Consider the following 7527-nt stretch of genomic DNA (forward strand, 5'->3'; position numbering starts at 1 on the left):
TGCTCAAACTCTGCAGGAAGGAAACTTTGGCTATATAGGATGAACAAGCAAACTCATGCTCTTTCAAGCATTATTATATTCACTGTCATTCAAAAGAGTGAGAATGTAGAAGTCTATTCAATCTAAGGCGACTGAAGGCCCACAGCAAGACCTTAAAGCATCTTGTCCAGGAGCTGCTCTATGCTGATGACGCCGCCCTTGTTGCCCACACAGAAGCAGTTCTGCAGCGTTTAACATCCTGCTTTGCAGACGCTGCTGAGCTCTTTGGGCTGGAAGTCAGCTTGAAGAAGACTGAGGTTCTCTATCAACCTGCACCTCAGGAAGTCTTCCATCATCCCCACATCACCATTGGCCAATCAGAGCTCAAATCAGTCCAGCAGTTTAATTACCTGGGCAGCCTCATCTCCTCGGATGGTGAGATTGATGGGGAGATAGACAAATAGACAACAGGTTAGCAAAGACATAGAGAGCTTTTGGAAAGCTTCATAAAAGAGTTTGGTGAAATAAGCGCTTGATGAAAAGTACCAAGATCAGTGTTTACAGAGCCATTGTGCTGTCTGCTCTCTTGTATGGGTCCGAATCATGGGTCATTTATTGCCACCACCTGCGACTCCTCGAACGCTTCCATCAGCGCTGCCTCCGTACAATCCTAAACATCCACTGGTCACATTATGTGACTAATAGAACAGACTGTGTGTCTGTTCTGGAACAAGCAGCAGTCACAAGCATTGAGGCCATGTTGCTGAGAACACAGCTGTGCTGGGCAGGGCACGTCATGAGGATGAAGGACCAACCACCCCCTCCCTAAGATCCTGCTCTATGGTGAACTTGCCACCGGCTGCTGCAAGAGAGGAGCCCCGAAGAGGAGATACAAGGACTGCCTGAAACAACATCTCAGCCTTGGCCATATTGATCATCATAATTGGTCTACTCTGGCCTCCAATGGGGAGGTCTGGAGACACACCATCTATAACGCTGCTGATGCCTTTGGGAACGCAGCAGGATCACCCTTGAGGAGAAAAGACAACACAGAAAGAATCGTGCCTTGCAGATTTTACCACCTGGGGAGTCTTTCTGCTGTACCTTTTGCAACTGGACCCATCTATCTCATATTGGCCTTTTTAGCCACCAACGTGCTTGTAACAAACGTGGGTAGAGCCCTCCCCAGATCTTCATTTGCGAAACCTGGCCATGATCGAAAATGCAGAGAATAAAATTCTGAACACAGTATTTTCTGTCTCTGGATTTAGATCTAATGTCATTCATAATGAAGCAGTTCCAATGGAGTCAGTAGGTTTTACCCCAAAGGAAAAAACACATGGAGAACAGGATTTGCACAGTGTTTGCTTTAGGGACCACCGTGGTCTCTCTCCTCGTCACAGCTGGGAGCAGTGCACATCACCCTTCAAATCCCTACTCTCCTGAAACAAATGTTGTTCTACCTCTTGAAGGCAAGGGTTTCCACTGGTTCTAGGTGTTCCCCCTCCACTGCAGTTTCTGTAGGATTTCCTCTGTGAAAACTTTATAATTTCTAAGGTCACTATTTCTCTCGGTCACTCACTCTCTGTGTTTAAAAACAGTTTCACTTAGGCATTGCTCAATCAGTGCTATTCTTACATTCTTTTATTTTTGGAGCTGGAACTTTGGACCTGTAAGATGGCTCTGAGTAGTGGCCCTCACTAAGAAGCAGCGAGCTCCAAGGCCCTTGGAAATGGAGAGAGATTGGGGTGACTCCTCTTCTGTTTGCTCTCCTTGCCAGACCTTGCAATGAGCAAGCTCTCCTATGCCTGAAAAGCAGGCTTTGGTCAGGTGTTCAGAGCTGAGCACCAGCACTATAGCCAGGCCAGATATCACCCGAAAACACTTTCTTGGATTTTTCAGGATGCAGGTATGTTTTGTTATTAGCTTCCATTTTTCCTAGGCTTGGCAAAATGGCAGATAGTAACTGCATGTAAACAGGGTGGTGGGAAGCCTCAGACTGGCTGAGCAGAGGACACCCAGTGTCTGTGCCTGCTGGGGGGGATGTGTGCAGGGGAGGGCTGGAATGCAGAAGTGCTGTTGCGTGTGTGTGCGACGTGTGTCCAGCACGCAGGGCAGGCATGAATGGAGAGCATGCACTCCTCTGCATGTCTGCTGGTGCTCCCAGGACCAGGGGTTAAATTTTAAAATGGCTAATGATGTTTTCTCTTTTATTTTGGTATGAATAAGGAAGTGGGGTGCGCAGCCATCTTTACAGTCAGCCATTTTCAGTTCCCCTTTTTCTCTTGTCCGCCCCTGGACACGAGAAATCCTGTGAGTGCATGCAGCTCAGAGGCAATCCATGGTCACTGCAGAAATCATATGAGTCATTTAGTTGACCAGATTTTACTGGAAGACACTGTTCTGATTTCAGTAACAGAAGTATGCAAATAATGTAAATAATACAGATTTTAAATGTTAGCTTTTTAGTTTAACAGCAGGATCCATTTTTTTGTTATTAATTTCATATAATACTTCCAAGGAACTCTTTGCATTCCCTTAATTTTTACATTTTACTGCAAAATTTTTTGCTATAGCACTGGTATTACATTTGAAATCAGCGTCTTAGACAATGGTAGGATTACATCAATTACAGTAGAGAAAAAACCATGACTCTAGATGTGGTGGTGAAGGGTACAGCAGGAAATAGTGCTGAAAGATAAGCTGCACTACAGCTGATGCAGCAAGAAAACTGCTCAATTACAGAATGGTTGGAAATAATGATTAGTAAAGACATCTCCAGCGATTGAAGCCTCTTCACTGCTTGTGTGGTTCAGAGCTGTAGTAATAGACCCCTCTATGGGCAATGCCTTTGCACAGGGCAGGTTGTGCCCTGTTTTAGTGAGATCCACATAACAGGTGTTTATCCTACACTACTGATATTGAAGAGCAACCTGCTTTTAGGGTACAGGCCAACGACCCTTCGTTTAAAGTCAAAGGTCCCAGGCAGGAGAAGGGAATGGGAGGTGATGAAGAATGACTGATGTTTGACTGGAGTTCCAGTGAATTCAGCTGCATTAGCATAATGCTTGCTTTGAGGGAAAGTGTGTACCATCTTTGTACTGTGTTGGACTTTCCAGCATCACCCACTTGCACAGGATGAGGTTATTGTCTTGCTCACCTCCTAGTAGCATTACTGTATTGCTAATAGCACAAATCCCTTGGGTCATTTACTAGGGGGACAGACTTTTTTAAGCTCAAAATCAGGGATCCAAACTGAGTGAATAAACCATCTGGCCTTTCTTCAGGAGACTGCATGAATAATCAACGATGTTAATCATGCTGAAGAATTAGATTGCTTTGCTCCAGTGGCATAAAGATTCCTTATTATCATGGCAAAGTGGTTTTATAGTGTCTTTATCAGCACTCAGAATTACGTGAACCGTTCTTCCCATGCATGGGGGCTGTCTCAGTGTTGGCACTACTGAACATCCCGCTGACTTTTGCTTGTTAAAGTGTATTCAGGGTAGTGTTGTGACAGTTCTCAGCTTCTGGTAAGTCTGGGCTCACTTCACTAGAGCTGAGCTAAATTAAGTCCTGGCCATTTTTCTCTCTGTATGTGTTGTAATAATCTCTTCCTCCTCCCCCCTGTCATCTCTCCTCACAGACTCCGCTGTGACTGCTGGCCTCAGCTGCTCCAGAGCTCAGTGACTGGCTGCATGCAACAGCAGGCTGAGGAAACATAGCAAAGCTGGGAAGAGAGAAACCAGGTTTGTTTGATGAGTTTCTAACTTTAAGGTAGTTTAGGTCAAATATAATTAAGAAAACCCAGGTTATTGGCAGGACAAATCACGCAGGAGATACTTTTTTAGCCAAAACAATGTACCGGGTTCTGGTCATTTTTTTGGTAACAAAAGTGGGCCTGTCAGCTTCTGACTAAACTGGTAATAATGAACAAATAACCCAAGGGCTGAGCACGGCTATATGGTGTCTGTCACGAGGACAGAAAGTACAGTTTTTCTTAAAAATATTTTATTTGGAATTTTGACATTTTACGTGGATATTTGTCATCAATCTGGATTCAAAATTTTCTCTTAAGGGATCCAAATGAATGAGACACCTCAAAAAGGCACTTGTTACCTTTCACAGGTTCTCAGTATTCTCAAAGGAGTAACCAGTGATTAGCAGGACCTACACAAATGAAGTATAGACCAGTGTTTAAAGCTGCACCGGTTATATTTCCATGGATTATGCAACCCTTTCAAATCTATAGAAGACCTACGTTCATTAACAATTGCTGACTGAAGTCAAACAACCCCAGCAGACCAAACTTTTGGACACCAGAAGTCAAACCACAGTCAGACTTGTGAACAGTGAGTACAATACATAGAGAGGGATTTTGAAACGCTGTTTCAGTCAACTTTTCACAGCAGTGAAAATGATGTAACCATTTAAGGAGTTTGAGGTACAGTATGTCAGTTGCTGAAATGCTTAAAAATAAACCACAACACACTCGTTTTCACAGGGTGGGAAATCGAAGTGCAGAAAAGTGAAATGACTTGGCTGGGGAAGCAGAGTAGCCTCTAGCAGGTCAGACCATATCCCACTTGTCCAAGGCCCAGTGCTGGTGTTAATCAGTGAGGCCTGCTGCTTTTGTGCAGCATTATGTCTTGTATAATAATTGCAGTCTGTTGTCATTTCTCTGCTTTTGCTCAGCTGGGAGGGCTGTAAGAACTTGCTGTTTTGCTCGCTAGGTGACAGTTTTCCTTACTTCTCACTAGGAGAGACGAGTTACCAGAAGTGCCCTACGGAGAGAACAGTGCTTGTTGCTGGGAAGTTACACGTTCAAGTGTCCAAGCCCAAAACCACAATGTACTATTTGCTTTAGACAGTCATGCGATAACACATTTTTTTCTGTTGTAAGCTGTTAAAAATAAAACAAGGATGCAGAAAATAAATGTTAGAACAGAAGGAGCGCCCTGACTTTCCACATAGCTAGAACAGCAGGGTGGAAGCTCTCAGAGCTGAACAGAAGTGTAATTCAGGGGTTGATTTATTTTTTGCCCGGATTTACAGAAATCATCACACAACCTTTTGCAAATTGGTTTTTAAATCAGCCCTGTTCTGGTCACCTCTTCTCTGGATGCTGGCAGTGACTAGGAACAGCAATACAAAACTGTATCTACTTGGCTTATTTCTTGCATTTACCACCTAACTTTTGGTCAGGTTGAAAGCTGAGCTTACCGTGGGAGTCATATAATTGGGCTTGATCTGCAAGATCTCCAAGGCAGGGGTGCTGAGTTCATTGTAATTCAAGTGAAGTGGTTAAGGGCAACTGATGGTGAGCCATGTGTATTACGGCACATTTTATGTGGCAGTAACCATGATATACTAAGACAATGATATACTAAGAGCACTGATTTCTTCAGCTAAAATTTGGTGATCCAAGCAGCTGCTGAGAAAGACTTATGTCATCTGTGTGCTAGAAATAGGGAAGGAGAGATAGGTAGTAGGAAGGGACATAAAAGATACATTTTCCTCATGACTGAAACGGCTACTCCTTGAGTATTGTAAACTAAATCACGTTTAGTGCTGGTTCCCAATAAAAATATAATAAAGCAGAAGATTGTCAGTAATTTGAATTAGGAATGATTGTCACTAATCATCATAAAACCTGTCTCCTCAGAATAACAGCTACGAGCTGTAGGTACTGTTTGTTTTGCGAATCAGAAGTCACCTCCTCCTTGCAGGGTTTATACAAACACCTTTCCAAGGCAAGTGACTGAAAACCATCCCGTTCCAAACCAGGTCCTTGAAGGGTTTCATGCTGCTGGAGCAGATGGAAACTGCCACAGCCACCACTTCTGCTCTGTGGGACGGAGCGCGTCGCTCTGCGCAGGGGCAACAACTACTATCTCCTGTCACCACAACTCACACGTGACCAGGAGGGCGGACGCTGCAGCCCAGCAGGTGCAGGAGATTCCACGATGTGTTATCTCTGGCCACGGACTGTCCTGTTTCCAGGAACACTCTTCTGATGGAGGAGATAAGAGCCTGCCAGTAACTTCTCTTTGTGCAAAGGAGTTGGCAAGAATGTCTTCATCAAAATGGCTTTGTAGTTGCATTGGTTTCTAAGAAGTGCAGGAGGAAATATAGATACAGCTGCATGTTATATCCTGTATTTTTTTTACATATTCTTTTTAGGTAATTGTGTCATATTTGCTGTGCAGATGGTAAATTAAATGTACTATGAAATGGTACCCAAATAAATCAGTCCTGCAAATGCAAATGAGCAAATGTGCTGAATCCAGTAACACACTAGCAGGTGTGAAGGTGGTCACTTTTTCTCAGGGCTGAAAGGATCGGCTTCCAACATTTCAATTTGTGCATCCTTTGAATCTCTTTTTTAGATGGATGGAGGAAGGGACCTTATGGTGTATAGCATCCATTAGGAGCTCTCCATAATCCAACCCAAATCAGCACAGGTTTACAGCAGCACCCATTTATACATTATTCTTAAAAATAATTGGAAATTAAGTTTCATAAAATTTCTGCCCTGAATTTCAAGCTCCTGTTTCGTTGTCAGCTCTTGATCTCCGGCATCTTTCCGGGATGGGGCTGAATGAGTACTGGGGCTTTTCAAGCAGGCAAGAGTGGAAACTAAGGGATAAGGGCCTGATCCAAAGGCCATTTCTTCCAGTTAGCCTGGAACATTTCCATCAGGCCTAAGTAATTAAGGCCACTGTACCACCCTTCGCTGTTCAGGCAACACTGAGCTCTCAAAGTATGTGCATTCAGCTCTTCACAACAGCAACTCTTGCCCTGTGTTAGCCCCCTCAGACCCCAGCAAACACTTTCACTACTTGTTTCATTACCTGTAGCATCCTCCTGGGCACCTGTTGGTGCAGGCAGGTGTAAAAGGATTAAAAAGAAGAAATGGGACTTGTAAATGAGTTGTGATCTGAAAGCGAAGGGAAGGTCACTGCTTCTAGACCACGCTCCTGAGCTCCTTCTAGGCAGACTGTGTTTGGGGTTTCTGGGATTCTGTGGTGAAGAAGGCAGATGATGTGCTGGTGTGTGAGGACAGGTAACTGTGGGCTTTCAGAAAGATCCTAACATTTGCATTGCAAATTGGTGTTTAGGCTGCTTCAACTCTATTTTTGGCTATCACTCCTTATGACTCTCTTTCTTAGATTTAACTGCTAATATTGCCTCTGGAACTCATCTCCAAGATTCAGTCTGTCCATTACTTTGGCCCCTGGTTGGAGAAGGAATTTGTTACCCTGTCTGTGCTCAACTCTAACACCACAAGTTGGGACATGTACTGCTTCTGCTGCTTTTGAAAGCGGAAGTTCCTCTTGGTTCTGGAAATATTGCACTCGTGGGCCTCGCAGGGGATACTTGCTGTCATGTGGAGTAATGGGAAAGGTTGGAGAAGTAGGGCCTGAAAGGCACAACCATGAGACTTGCCAAAATGCCTGACTGCTGTGGAGGGGCAGGCTGGTCCAGGTGTCCAACGGCTGACCCGAGATCCCAAGTGCCCAGACATTCACCCCATCCCAGAGTGCT

The 7527-nt window shown here is 44.3% G+C and overlaps 1 long non-coding RNA gene across 1 annotated transcript; it reads left to right on the top strand.

The window, feature by feature from the left end:
- Positions 1 to 1496: 1496 nt before the first annotated feature.
- On the top strand, positions 1497 to 6211 carry LOC116793368. Its single transcript, XR_004359464.1, has 3 exons — positions 1497 to 1888; positions 3626 to 3728; positions 5767 to 6211. It is a non-coding gene; the product is annotated as an uncharacterized LOC116793368 (long non-coding RNA).
- Positions 6212 to 7527: the final 1316 nt, after the last annotated feature.

Source organism: Chiroxiphia lanceolata, chromosome 13 (genome assembly GCF_009829145.1).
Source record: "Chiroxiphia lanceolata isolate bChiLan1 chromosome 13, bChiLan1.pri, whole genome shotgun sequence".
Taxonomy (NCBI): Eukaryota; Metazoa; Chordata; class Aves; order Passeriformes; family Pipridae; genus Chiroxiphia; species Chiroxiphia lanceolata.